Source organism: Phyllobates terribilis, unplaced genomic scaffold (genome assembly GCF_046119375.1).
Source record: "Phyllobates terribilis strain yellow unplaced genomic scaffold, ASM4611937v1 Scaffold_7__3_contigs__length_470593459, whole genome shotgun sequence".
Taxonomy (NCBI): Eukaryota; Metazoa; Chordata; class Amphibia; order Anura; family Dendrobatidae; genus Phyllobates; species Phyllobates terribilis.
Window position 1 is genome coordinate 425262186 of NW_027362767.1, and position 16048 is coordinate 425278233.

A 16048-nucleotide genomic window follows, 5' to 3' on the forward strand; every position below is an offset into this window, starting at 1 on the left:
TAAAGATGAGGGAGATTAATTAAATGAGGGAATGATGAATGAATGCTATAAAGCTGAAGGATGGGCAAATATGAATAAAATAATGATAAGGGAAAGATGGATTAGATAAACATCAGGAAGAATGAGTTAGTGAATGAATAAAGATGACGGAATGAGAGAATGAATTATATAAAGACAAGGGAAAGATAAATGAAACAACGATAATGAGAAAATGGTTGATATAAAGATTAGCGCCAGATAAATGAAATTATGAGGTATGAGGGAGTGAATTAAATATGAGAGAGTGAGCGAAGATGAATGAAGTGATGAGGGATGAATGCTATAAAGAATGAGGAAATGAATAATATATAGAGGAATGAGAGATAAATTAATGAAATAATGATCATTATGGATGAATTGTATACAGATGGAAGAATAAGGGAATGAATGATATAGAAATTATATAAAGATGAGGGAATGAACAATATAACAGAGGATTAATGGAATGAATGAAATAAAGATGGAAGAATGAGAAAAGATGAATAACATTTTGATAATAAGGAATGCGGAGGCTAATTATATGGAGTTAAGGGAATTAAATGAATAATATAAAGATGAAGGAATGAATGAGTGGAATGAAATTATGATAATAAGGAATTAGGGAATGAATGTTCTAAATATCGTCATCCCTTACCTGTGTGTAACATGGGAGTCAGACCTCAGTGGTCCCTCCAGGTCACAGTTATGCAGCAGGACCTTGTATCTCGGAGGAACCGCTGAATATTTAGGTATTTAGTGCAGTTGAGAGTTGAAATCTGCAGGAACAGAAGACACAATCTTTCCTGCTCCAGACATTCAGCAATCGCCCTGGGTCATCATGTCTTACCGGACCTCCAGTGACTGCACCTCCCCGAAACAACCTGCAAGTGCAGCATGAAACCGTCACTGCGCTGGACCACCAGGGCACATCAACCTCTGCTGCTCCAGACCACCATTAATCCCTTCTACAGCTCTACACCAACAGTGACCATTAACCCCTCTACAGCTCTAGACCACCAGAGACCATTAACCCCTCTGCTGCTCTAGAACACCAGGGACCATTAACTCGTTCTGCTCTAGATCACCAGGAACCATTAACCCTTCTACAGCTCTAGACCACCAAGGACCATTAACCCCTCTGCTGCGCTTGACCACCAGGGACCATTAACCCTGTCCTACTTTAGACCACCGGGGACCATTAACCCCTCTGCTGCTCTAGACCACCAGAGACCATTAAACCCTCTGCTGCTCTAGATCACTAGGAACCATTAACCATTCTACAGCTCTAGACCACCAGGGACCATTAACCCCTCTGCTGCTCTAGACCACCAGGGACCATTAACCCCTGTCCTACTTTAGACCATCGGGGACCATTAACCCCTCTGCTGCTCTAGACCACCATGGACCATAAATCCTCTGCTGCTCTAGATCACCAGGAACCATTAACCCTTCTATAGCTCTAGACCACCAGGGACCATTAACCCCTCTGCTGCGCTTGACCACCAGGGACCATTAACCCCTGTCCTACTTTAGACCACCAGGGACCATTAACCCCTCTGCTGCTCTAGGCCACCAGGAACCATTAACCCTTCTACAGCTCTAGACCACCAGGGACCATTAACCCCTCTGCTGCGCTAGACCACCAGGGACCATTAACCCCTGTCCTACTTTAGACCACCGGGGACCATTAACCCCTGTCCTACTTTAGACCACCGGGGACCATTAACCCCTCTGCTGCTCTAGACCACCAGGAATCATTAACCCCTGTCCTATTTTAGACCACCGTGGACCATTAACCCCTCTGCTGCGCTAGACCACCAGGGACCACCTTTAACCTCTGTGTTGCTCTAGACCACCAAGGACCATTAAACCCTCTGCTGATCTAGACCACCAGGGACCATTAAACCCTCTGCTGTTTTAGATCACCAGGGACCACTATTAACCCCTATACAGCTCTAGACCACCAGGGATCATTGACCCCTTTGCTGCTTTAGACCACCGGGGACCATTAACTCCTCTGGTGCTCTAGACCACCAGGGACCACTTTTAAGCCCTTCACTATTTAGGCACTGTATGGCAGTATTATTTGAGGACTGGGTGGCAGTATAAACATCTGTACATGTACAGTATCTGGACTTTACATACAGTGCATATAAATAATTTTTTAATTAAGCGAGCAGCTGTCAAAATGATTTGTGGGGGAGAGATAAGGGGCTGCCAGACCTCTGCACTGCGATCTCAGGAGAAGCACCAGGCTCAGGAAGGAAGGGTCCACCCTGGCTGAGGGTCTGCAGCCACATAGACAAAGTCAATGTTAGATCCAGAGCAAGAAGGATGATGATGATGGTGGTGGTAGTAGTGTAAGGGGGAGAGAAGTAGCAGAGGGAAGGAGCAGCAGCCTGGAACAGTCAGTGACATCATCACAGATGTGATCAGGACTCAGCCATGACATCAGGACTTGGACTCCTCTGTCCCTCCCTTCCCCAGGACTCCTCTCCATCTGTCAGTCATTGTGCAGAGGGGAGAGCAGCCACCACATCCACATTCAGGGCTGGAGACACACAGCTGGGAGAGGAGAACTGGCACAGGTAGAGGAAGGCTGAGCAGTGCCCCCCGAGCTGCCCCCCAACACAGCTGGATTATACCCACCCAACACAGAGAAACTTCTCCTGCTAAAGAGGTTAGTGACCCCGACAGCGCTACATTGTATCCTGTTACTATACAGTATCATACTGTGACATATTTACATCGTATAATGTCATTACACCTTTCATATTATATTATGCTGTATAACATCTCACACCACCCGGCGCTGATCACACAGTACATCATTACACCGTTATACCCTGTTCACACTATAACATATTAAGGGATCATTCACACGTCCGCGGATTTACAGGTCCATGCAAAATCACAGGGACATGTCTGATATTTATCCGAATCAGCAATATGAGTGTACGGGAAAAAATCCGACATCACTCGGATGCCATGGACTGATGGGAGGAGGTGGAGAAGATTTTCTCTTTTAATTTTTATGTACGACTAAAAGTGATAAAACTCCGACCAAACTCTCATAAACCTCTGAAGGAGATGAAACGTGGTCGATATTTCTTGTACGTGCAAAAAACCCTGACGTGTGAATAAGACTGAATAACGTTCTACCAGGAGACACTTTATTATATCCTTACACCTCGTCATATTTTATTAGACCTTTTTACATTACATTGTATCATATTACCTGGTGTTAAAGCTTCTTATACTGTATCAGATGATATCATGTTATTCTACATCACACGGTATCATAGGATATATCATTACACATCTGATAATTCCACATCATATGTATTGTAACTCCTATATACATACAGGTGCAGCTCACTGAATTAGAATATCATCAAAAAGTTAATTTATTTCAGTTCTTCAATACAAAAAGTGAAACTCATATATTATATAGAGTCATTACAGACAGAGTGATCTATTATATAGAGTCATTACACACAGAGTGATCTATTATATAGAGTCATTACACACAGAGGGATCTATTATATAGAGTCATTACACACAGAGGGATCTATTATATAGAGTCATTACACACAGAGGGATCTATTATATAGAGTCATTACACACAGAGGGATCTATTATATAGTCACTACACACAGAGTGATCTATTATATAGTCATTACACACAGAGGGATCTATTATATAGTCATTACACACAGAGGGATCTATTATATAGAGTCATTACACACAGAGGGATCTATTATATAGAGTCATTACACACAGAGGGATCTATTATATAGAGTCATTACACACAGAGTGATCTATTATATAGAGTCATTACACACAGAGTGATCTATTTCAAGTGTTTATTTCTGTTAATGTTGATGATGATGACTTACAGCCAATGAAAACACAAAAGTCTTTATCTCAGTAAACTAGAATAATTAACAAAAAACACCTGCAAAGGCTTCCTAAACGTTTAAAAGGGTCCCTTAGTCTGTTTCAGTAGGCTCCACTATCATGGGGAAGACTGCTGACTTGACAGATGTCCAGAAGGCAGTCATTGACACTAAGTAAATGCAAAGTAAATTTTGCATTTAATTTGGAAATCAAGGTCCCAGAGTCTGGAGGAAGAGTGGAGAGGCCACAATCCAAGCTGCTTGAGGTCTCGTGTGAAGTTTCCACAATCAGTGATGGTTTGGGGGCCGTGTCATCTGCTGGTGTAGGTCCACTGTGTTTTATCAAGACCAAAGTCTGCGCACCCGTCTACCAGGACATTGTAGAGCACTTCATGCTTCCCTCTGCCGACAAGCTTTTTGGAGATGGAAATGTCATTCTCCAGCAGGACTTGTCCCCTGTCCACACTGCCAAAAGTACCAATACCTGGTTTACACACAACAGGATCACTGTGCTTGATTGGCAGCAAACTCACCTGACCTTAACCCCATAGAGAATCTATTATAGAGAATCTATGGGGTATTGTCAAGAGGAAGATGAGAGACCCCAGACCCAACAATGCAGACGAGCTGAAGGCTTCTATCAAAGCCACCTGGGCTTCCATAACCCCTCAGCAGTGCCACAGGCTGATCGCCTCCATGCCACATTTCCGCATTGATGCAGTAATTGATGCAAAAGGAGCCCGACAAGTATTGAGGGCATTTACTGAACATACATTTCAGTAGGATAACATTTCGGATTTTTAAAATATTTTTCAAGCTGTTGTTATAAAGTATTCTAATTTACTGAGATAATGACTTTTGTGTTTTCATTGGCTGTAAGCCACAATCATCAACATTAACAGAAATAAACACGTGAAATAGATCCCTCTGTGTGTAATGACTCTATATAATAGATCCCTCTGTGTGTAATGACTCTATATAATAGATCCCTCTGTGTGTAATGACTCTATATAATAGATCCCTCTGTGTGTAATGACTCTATATAATAGATCCCTCTGTGTGTAATGACTCTATATAATAGATCCCTCTGTGTGTAATGACTCTATATAATAGATCGCTCTGTGTGTAATGACTCTATATAATAGATCGCTCTGTGTGTAATGACTCTATATAATAGATCACTCTGTGTGTAATAACTCTATATAATAGATCCCTCTGTGTATAATGACTCTATATAATAGATCACTCTGTGTGTAATGACTCTATATAATAGATCCCTCTGTGTGTAATGACTCTATATAATAAATCCCTCTGTGTGTAATGACTCTATATAATAGATCACTCTGTGTGTAATAACTCTATATAATAGATCCCTCTGTGTATAATGACTCTATATAATAGATCACTCTGTGTGTAATGACTCTATATAATAAATCCCTCTGTGTGTAATGACTCTATATAATAGATCCCTCTGTGTGTAATGACTCTATATAATATACGAGTTTCACTTTTTGTATTGAAGAACTGAAATAAATTAACTTTTTGATGATATTCTAATTTACTGAGATGCACCTGTATATATCACAGTACTTTATACCTTATACTATAGGTATTACATTTATGGTGCATATATATATATACATATATATATATATATATATATATCTTACAGTACTTTATACCTTATACTATAGGTATTACATTTATGGTACATATACAGTATATATATAAATATATCTACAGCTGTTTATTGTCCCATATTAGATTATGTGAGTGATACATAATATCACCATGTGCTTCCGATCATATAAGAACTTATTCTAACACCTGTCTTACGTCTAATCGTCAGTAGCAATTATTACATTATTTCATCTCCTGCAGAGGTGTGATGTCATGATTCGCTGCAGTTGTGATGTCATCATCCGAAACTTTTATAAAGGATCAGAGTCCCCTGCAGGTGCTGCTGTTTACGGATCCCGTTTCTGACATCTCAGGGTATTAAGCCATGGCGCTACACAGTGACAGTTATTTTCCTCGCTTATATAGCACCATTAATTCCGCAGCGCTTTACATATATCATCATCGCTGTCCCCATTGGGGCTCACAATCTAAACTCCCTATCAGTATGTCTTTAGAGGAAACACCACAAACACGGGGAGAATATACAGACTTCTTACAGATGTTGCACTTGGTGGGATTCCAACCCAGGACCCCAGCTCTGAAAGTGCTAACCACTGAGCCAGGGGGCTGCCCATATTCTGTGCCATCCTGACAGTAGATTATCAGAGAGCGTATAATACTAGTACATTATCTGGGGCTCCCAATGTCTTCCTATGATATATGATAACGTGGTGTGGAAATGTGTGATATAGCAGATATATGATAGCTGGCACCGCGGGCCGTGTGTACCAGGCTGTGCCTGTCCCGGGCATCGCTGATATGGGCAGTAATGTAAAGTGTTTGCAGAATGTGATCTGGAGCCAAGGATAGGACCGGGGTGGAGGGATCAGACGTTACAGGAGGTTTCCTGGGGGGATGAATCTGCAGCATCGCAGCCACATGATTTATAGGAATTTAGAATCTTGATGATTCGGGATAATCAGAGATAATTTATGTACAATGTGTCCTGTAATGTGACGGGTCTCAGCCTGAGCCCATCACCCCTGAAAAGGGGACAATGATGATAAGTAGCCGTGTCCTGCACCCCGAGTGTCAGTGTCATTATCCTGTACCCCGAGTGTCATTATCCTGTACCCCTAGGGTCAGTGTCATTATCTTGCACCTCGAGTGACATTATCCTACACCCCGAGTGTCAGTGTCATTACCTGTACCCCGAGTGTCAGTGTCATTATCCTGTACCCCTAGTGTCATTATCCTGCACCCCTAGTGTCATTATCCTGCACCCCTAGTGACATTATCCTGCACCCCGAGTGTAAGTGTCATTATCCTCTACCCTGAGTGTCATTGTCATTATCCTCTACCCCAAATGTCAGTGACATTATCCTGCACCCCGAGTGTCAGTGTCATTATCCTGTACCCCAAATGTCAGTGTTATTATCCTGTACCCCAAGTGTCAGTGTCATTATCCTGTATCCCTAGAGTCATTATCCTGCACCCCGAGTGTCATTATCCTGCACCCCTAGTGGTGGTTTGCAGGATGTCACAGGTGCAGTTCCTGCTATCTGGCAGTGCAGCGTTGCTGGTCCTGGAGGGATTATCTCTGGCTCGGAGCTGTCGGCTTCGTCTTCTGTGACAGGTCAGGAATCAGTTTCCAGCTCCCGGATGTGAGATGTGAGCGCCGAGTCCTGTCCGCACAAGTCTCACGTCTGGATAATGGAGATGAGATCCTGCGTTATAGACGTCCTCACACGGAAAATATACAGAATAATAATATTACTCATGGGTTACAGTAAGTGGCCCCTACAGGGGTGTAACTATAATAGGTGGAGGGGCTGCAATCACACCTGGGCCCTGGACACCAGGGGGCCCGAAAGGTGGCTTTGCCCCATATGAAAAGACTATTACAGTCCTACGTTAGCTGGGGGCCCTGGTGGAGATTTTGCATTGGGGCCACAAGATTCAAGTTTCACCACTGTCCCCATATAATGCTCCATAATCAGAGAGATTTGCTGCCTCAGTTCCATTAATTACTTTTTTTTCGATGGTGCGCACGCTTAGGCTATGTGCCCACGTTGCATTTATGAAGCAGAAAATTTCTGCTGCATAAATGCAAGTCCTCTCCCGGAAAAACGCATGCGGAATTCCGCACGCGTTTATCGCGCATTTTTCGCGCGTTTATCACGCGTTTTCCACATGCGGAATTGCCTTGCGTTTTTTATGCATTGGACAAAGGCAATTCCGCTTGCGGAAACGCAAAATTAAATGACATGCTGCGGATTTTTGAACGCGGCATAAACACTGCGGAAAAATCCGCAGCATGTGCATAGAACTTGCGGAATCCCATTGGGGACCATGGGGTGCGGATATACATGCGTTTTTCAAGCGTTTACGCTGCGGAAATTCCGCAGCATATACGCTTGAAAAATGCTACGTGGGCACACAGCCTTACTCAGTACTCTAGACCACCTGTGAGGTTTACATTACCCCTTCCCTACTCTAGACCAACAGAGAAGCTTACATTACCCCTTCCCTACTCTAGACCACCTGGGAAGCTTACATTACCCCTTCCCTACTCTAGACCACCTGGGATGCCTACATTACCCCTTCCCTACTCTAGACCACCTGGGAAGCTTACATTACCCCTTCCCTACTCTAGACCACCTGGGAAGCTTACATTACCCCTTCCCTACTCTAGACCACCTGGGAAGCTTACATTACCCCTTCCCTACTCTAGACCACCTGGAAAGCTTACATTACCCCTTCCCTACTCTAGACCACCTGGGAAGCTTGCATTACCCCTTCCCTACTCCAGACCACCTGGGATGCTTACATTACCCCTTCCCTACTCTACACCACCTGGGAAGCTTACATTACCCCTTCCCTACTCCAGACCACCTGGGAAGCTTACATTACCCCTTCCCTACTCCAGACCACCTGGGAAGCTTACATTACCCCTTCCCTACTCCAGACCACCTGAGAAGCCTACATTACCCCTTCCCTACTCCAGACCACCTGGGATGCTTACATTACCCCTTCCCTACTCTAGACCACCTGTGAGGTTTACATTACCCCTTCCCTACTCTAGACCACCTGAGAAGCTTACATTACCCCTTCCCTACTCTAGACCACCTGGGATGCTTACATTACCCCTTCCCTACTCTAGACCACCTGAGAAGCCTACATTACCCCTTCCCTACTCCAGACCACCTGGGATGCTTACATTACCCCTTCCCTACTCTAGACCACCTGTGAGGTTTACATTACCCCTTCCCTACTCTAGACCACCTGAGAAGCTTACATTACCCCTTCCCTACTCTAGACCACCTGGGATGCTTACATTACCCCTTCCCTACTCTAGACCACCTGGGATGCTTACATTACCCCTTCCCTACTCTAGACCACCTGAGATGCTTACATTACCCCTTCCCTACTCTAGACCACCTGGGAAGCTTACATTACCCCTTCCCTACTCTAGACCACCTGGGAAGCTTACATTACCCCTTCCCTACTCTAGACCACCTGGGAAGCTTACATTACCCCTTCCCTATTCTAGACCAACTGGGAAGCTTACATTACCCCTTCCCTACTCTAGACCACCTGGGGAGCTTACATTACCCCTTCCCTACTCTAGACCACCTGGGAAGCCTACATTACCCCTTCCCTACTCTAGACCACCTGGGAAGCTTACATTACCCCTTCCCTACTCTAGACCACCTGGAAAGCTTACATTACCCCTTCCCTACTCTAGACCACCTGGGAAGCTTGCATTACCCCTTCCCTACTCCAGACCACCTGGGATGCTTACATTACCCCTTCCCTACTCTACACCACCTGGGAAGCTTACATTACCCCTTCCCTACTCCAGACCACCTGGGAAGCGTACATTACCCCTTCCCTACTCCAGACCACCTGGGAAGCTTACATTACCCCTTCCCTACTCCAGACCACCTGGGAAGCTTATATTACCCCTTCCCTACTCTAGACCACCTGAGAAGCCTACATTACCCCTTCCCTACTCTAGACCAACAGAGAAGCTTACATTACCCCTGCCCTACTCTAGACCAACAGAGAAGCTTACATTACCCCTGCCCTACTCTAGTCTACCTGTGAGGTTTACATTACCCCCTCCCTACTCTAGACCACCTGGGAAGCTTACATTACCCCTTCCCTACTCTAGACCACCTGGGAAGCTTACATTACCCCTTCCCTACTCTAGACCACCTGGGATGCTTACATTACCCCTTCCCTACTCTAGACCAGCAGAGAAGCTTACATTACCCCTGACCTACTCTAGACCAGCAGAGAAGCTTACATTACCCCTGCCCTACTCTAGACCACCTGTGAGGTTTACATTACCCCTTCCCTACTCTAGACCACCTGGGAAGCTTACATTACCCCTTCGCTACTCCAGACCACCTGTGAGGTTTACATTACCCCTTCCCTACTCTAGACCAACAGAGAAGCTTACATTACCCCTGCCCTACTCTAGACCACCTGTGAGGTTTACATTACCCCCTCCCTACTCTAGACCACCTGGGAAGCTTACATTACCCCTTCCCTACTCTAGACCACCTGGGATGCTTACATTACCCCTTCCCTACTCTAGACCAGCAGAGAAGCTTACATTACCCCTGCCCTACTCTAGACCAGCAGAGAAGCTTACATTACCCCTGCCCTACTCTAGACCACCTGTGAGGTTTACATTACCCCTTCCCTACTCTAGACCACCTGGGAAGCTTACATTACCCCTTCCCTACTCTAGACCACCTGTGATGCTTACATTACCCCTTCCCTACTCTAGACCACCTGGGATGCTTACATTACCCCTTCCCTACTCTAGACCAGCAGAGAAGCTTACATTACCCCTTCCCTACTCCGACCACCTGGGAAGCTTACATTACCCCTTCCCTACTCTAGACCACCTGGGAAGCTTACATTACCCCTTCCCTACTCTAGACCACCTGGGATGCCTACATTACCCCTTCCCTACTCTAGACCACCTGGGAAGCTTACATTACCCCTTCCCTACTCTAGACCACCTGGGAAGCTTACATTACCCCTTCCCTACTCTAGACCACCTGGGAAGCTTACATTACCCCTTCCCTACTCTAGACCACCTGGGGAGCTTACATTACCCCTTCCCTACTCTAGACCACCTGGGATGCTTACATTACCCCTTCCCTACTCTAGACCACCTGGAAAGCTTACATTACCCCTTCCCTACTCTAGACCACCTGGGAAGCTTGCATTACCCCTTCCCTACTCCAGACCACCTGGGATGCTTACATTACCCCTTCCCTACTCTACACCACCTGGGAAGCTTACATTACCCCTTCCCTACTCCAGACCACCTGGGAAGCTTACATTACCCCTTCCCTACTCCAGACCACCTGGGAAGCTTACATTACCCCTTCCCTACTCCAGACCACCTGAGAAGCCTACATTACCCCTTCCCTACTCCAGACCACCTGGGATGCTTACATTACCCCTTCCCTACTCTAGACCACCTGTGAGGTTTACATTACCCCTTCCCTACTCTAGACCACCTGAGAAGCTTACATTACCCCTTCCCTACTCTAGACCACCTGGGATGCTTACATTACCCCTTCCCTACTCTAGACCACCTGAGAAGCCTACATTACCCCTTCCCTACTCCAGACCACCTGGGATGCTTACATTACCCCTTCCCTACTCTAGACCACCTGTGAGGTTTACATTACCCCTTCCCTACTCTAGACCACCTGAGAAGCTTACATTACCCCTTCCCTACTCTAGACCACCTGGGATGCTTACATTACCCCTTCCCTACTCTAGACCACCTGGGATGCTTACATTACCCCTTCCCTACTCTAGACCACCTGAGATGCTTACATTACCCCTTCCCTACTCTAGACCACCTGGGAAGCTTACATTACCCCTTCCCTACTCTAGACCACCTGGGAAGCTTACATTACCCCTTCCCTACTCTAGACCACCTGGGAAGCTTACATTACCCCTTCCCTATTCTAGACCAACTGGGAAGCTTACATTACCCCTTCCCTACTCTAGACCACCTGGGGAGCTTACATTACCCCTTCCCTACTCTAGACCACCTGGGAAGCCTACATTACCCCTTCCCTACTCTAGACCACCTGGGAAGCTTACATTACCCCTTCCCTACTCTAGACCACCTGGAAAGCTTACATTACCCCTTCCCTACTCTAGACCACCTGGGAAGCTTGCATTACCCCTTCCCTACTCCAGACCACCTGGGATGCTTACATTACCCCTTCCCTACTCTACACCACCTGGGAAGCTTACATTACCCCTTCCCTACTCCAGACCACCTGGGAAGCTTACATTACCCCTTCCCTACTCCAGACCACCTGGGAAGCTTACATTACCCCTTCCCTACTCCAGACCACCTGGGAAGCTTATATTACCCCTTCCCTACTCTAGACCACCTGAGAAGCCTACATTACCCCTTCCCTACTCTAGACCACCTGAGAAGCTTACATTACCCCTTCCCTACTCTATACCACCTGGGATGCTTACATTACCCCTTCCCTACTCTAGACCACCTGGGAAGCTTACATTACCCCTTCCCTACTCTAGACCATCTGGGAAGCTTACATTACCCCTTCCCTACTCCAGACCACCTGGGAAGCGTACATTACCCCTTCCCTACTCTAGACCACCTGGGAAGCTTATATTACCCCTTCCCTACTCTAGACCACCTGAGAAGCCTACATTACCCCTTCCCTACTCTAGACCACCTGAGAAGCTTACATTACCCCTTCCCTACTCTAGACCACCTGAGAAGCTTACATTACCCCTTCCCTACTCTAGACCACCTGGGAAGCTTACATTACCCCTTCCCTACTCTAGACCACCTGGGAAGCTTATATTACCCCTTCCCTACTCTAGATCACCTGGGAAGCTTACATTACCCCTGCCCTACTCTAGACCACCTGGGAAGCTTATATTACCCCTTCCCTACTCTAGACCACCAGAGAAGCCTACATTACCCCTTCCATACTCTAGACCACCTGGAAAGCTTACATTACCCCTTCCCTACTCTAGACCACCTGGGAAGCTTGCATTACCCCTTCCCTACTCTAGACCACCTGGGAAACTTACATTACCCGTGCCCTACTCTAGACCACCTGGGAAGCTTACATTACCCCTGCCCTACTCTAGACCACCTGGGAAGCTTATATTACCCCTTCCCTACTCTAGACCACCAGAGAAGCCTACATTACCCCTTCAATACTCTAGACCACCTGGAAAGCTTACATTACCCCTTCCCTACTCTAGACCACCTGGGAAGCTTGCATTACCCCTTCCCTACTCTAGACCACCTGGGAAACTTACATTACCCCTGCCCTACTCTAGACCACCTGGGATGCTTACATTACCCCTTCCCTACTCCAGACCACCTGGGAAGCTTATATTACCCCTTCCCTACTCTAGACCACCTGAGAAGCCTACATTACCCCTTCCCTACTCTAGACCACCTGGGAAGCTTACATTGCCCCTTCCCTACTCTAGACCACCTGGAAAGCTTACATTACCCCTTCCCTACTCTGGACCACCTGGGAAGCTTACATTACCCCTTCCCTACTCTAGACAACCAAGGAAGCTTATATTACCCCTTCCCTACTCTAGACCACCTGAGAAGCCTACATTACCCCCTCCCTTTTCTAGATCACCAGGGAAGCTTATATTACCCCTTCCCTACTCTAGACCACCTGGGAAGCTTACATTCCCCCTTCCCTATTCTAGACCACCTAAGAGGTTTAAATTACCCCTTCCCTACTCCAGATCACCTGGGAAGCTTACATTACCCCTTCCCTACTCTAGACCACCTGGGAAGCTTACATTACCCCTGCCCTACTCTAGACCACCTGGGAAGCTTACATTACCCCTTCCTTACTCTAGACCACCTGAGAAGCTTACATTACCCCTTCCGTACTGTAAACCACCTGGGAAGCTTACATTACCCCTTCCCTACTCTCGACCACCTGGGAAGCTTACATTCGCCCTTCCCTACTCTAGACCACCTGAGAGGTTTAAATTACCCCTTCCCTACTCCAGATCACCTGGGAAGCTTACATTACCCCTTCCCTACTCTAGACCACCTGGGAAGTTTACATTACCCCTTCCCTACTTTAGACCACCTGGGAAGCTTACATTACTCCTTCCCTACTCCAGATCACCTGGGAAGCTTACATTACCCTTTCCCTACTCTACACCACCTGGGAAGCTTACATTACTCCTTCCCTACTCCAGATCACCTGGGAAGCTTACATTACCCCTGCCCTACTCTAGACCACCTGGGAAGCTTATATTACCCTTTCCCTACTCTAGACCACCTGAGAAGCTTACATTACTCCTTCCCTACTCTAGACCACCTGGAAAGCTTACATTACCCCTTCCCTACTCTAGACCACCTGGGAAGCTTACATTACCCCTTCCTTACTCTAGACCACCTGGGAAGTTTACATTACCCCTGCCCTACTCTAGGCCACCTGATAAGCTTATATTACCCTTTCCCTACTCTAGACCACCTGAGAAGCTTACATTACCCCTTCCCTACTCTAGACCACCTGGGAAGCTTACATTACCCCTTCCCTACTCTAGACCACCTGGTAAGCTTACATTACCCTTCCCTACTCTAGACCATTTGGGAAGCTTACATTAGCTCTTCCCTACTCTAGACCACCTGGGAAGCTTACATTACCCCTTCCCTACTCTAGACCACATAAGAAGCTTACATTACCCCTTCCCTACTCTAGACAACTTGAGAAGCTTACATTACCCCTTCCCTACTCTAGACCACCTGGGAAGCTTACATTACCCCCTCCATACTCTAGACCACCTGGGAAGCTTACATTACCCTTCCCTACTCTAGACCACCAGGGAAGCTTACATTACCCCTTCCCTACTCTAGACCACCTGGGAAGCTTACATTACCCCTTCCCTACTCTAGACCACATAAGAAGCTTACATTACCCCTTCCCTACTCTAGACCACTTGAGAAGCTTACATTACCCCTTCCCTACTCTAGACCACCTGGGAAGTTTACATTATCCCTTCCCTACTCTAGACCACCTGGAAAGCTTACACTGCCCCTTTCCTACTCTAGACCACCTGGGAAGCTTACATTACCCCCTACCTACTCTAGACCACCAGGGAAGCTTATATTACCCCTTCCCTACTCTAGACCACCTGAGAAGCCTACATTACCCTTTCCCTACTCTAGACCACCAGGGAAGATTATATTACCGCCTCCCTACTCTAGACCTCCTGGGAAGCTTACATTACCCCTTTCCTGCTCTAGACCACCAGGGAAGCTTATATTACCCCTTCCCTACTCTAGACCACCTGGGAAGCTTACATTCCCCCTTCTCTACTCTAGACCACCTGAGAGTTTTAAATTACCCCTTCCCTACTCTAGACCACCTGGGAAGTTTACATTACCCCTGCCCTACTCTAGACCACCTGAGAAGCTTACATTACCCTTTCCCTACTCTAGACCACCTGGGAAGCTTACATTACCCTTTCCCTGCTCTAGACCACCTGGGAAGCTTACATTACCCCTTCCCTACTCTAGACCACCTGAGAAGCTTGCATTACCCCTGCCCTTCTCTAGACCACCTGGGAAGCTTACATTACCCCTTCCCTACTCTAGACCACCTGGGAAGCTTACATTGCCCCTTCCCTACTGTAGACCACCTGGGAAGCTTACATTACCCCCTCCCTACTCTAGATCACCAGGGAAGCTTATATTACCCCTTCCCTACTCTAGACCCCCTGAGAAGCCTACATTACCCCTTCCCTACTCTAGACCACCTGGGAAGCTTACATTTCCCCTTTCCCTACTCTAGACCACCTGGGAAGCTTACATTAGCCCTTACCTACTCTAGACCACCTGGGAAGCTTACATTACCCCTGCCCTACTCTAGACCACCTGGGAAGCTTACATTACCCTTTCCCTACTCTAGACCACCTGGGAAGCTTACATTACCCTTTCCCTACTTTAGACCACCTGGGAAGCTTACATTATCCCTTCCCTACTCTAGACCACATAAGAAGCTTACATTACCCCATCCCTACTCTAGACCACTTGAGAAGCTTACATTACCCCTTCCCTACTCTAGACCACCTGGGAAGCTTACATTACCCCCTCCCTACTCTAGACCACCAGGGAAGCTTATATTACCCGTTCCCTACTCTAGACCACCTGAGAAGCCTACATTACCCCTTCCCTACTCTAGACCACCAGGGAAGATTATGTTACCCCTTCCCTACTCTAGACCACCTGGGAAGCTTTCATTACCCCTTTCCTGCTCTAGACCACCAGAGACTTTTAAATTACCCCTTCCCTACTCTAGACCACCTGGGAAGTTTACATTACCCCTTCCCTACTCTAGACCACCTGGGAAGCTTACATTACCCTTTCCCTACTCTAGACCACCTGGGAAGCTTACATTACCTCTTCCCTACTCTAGACCACCTGGGAAGCTTAC

At 46.6% G+C, this 16048-nt stretch overlaps 1 protein-coding gene across 2 annotated transcripts in view; it reads left to right on the top strand.

The window, feature by feature from the left end:
• The first annotated feature begins 2320 nt into the window (after nt 1–2320).
• TNXB (tenascin XB) overlaps nt 2321–16048 on the top strand; it is a 94831-nt gene continuing 81103 nt past the window's right edge. The window contains exon 1 of one of the 2 annotated variants that reach the window (XM_073641871.1): nt 2321–2698. The gene's annotated coding sequence lies outside the window, so the exon portion shown is untranslated. The remainder of the gene's footprint in view (nt 2699–16048) is intronic. The other variant, XM_073641870.1, reaches the window with a different exon arrangement.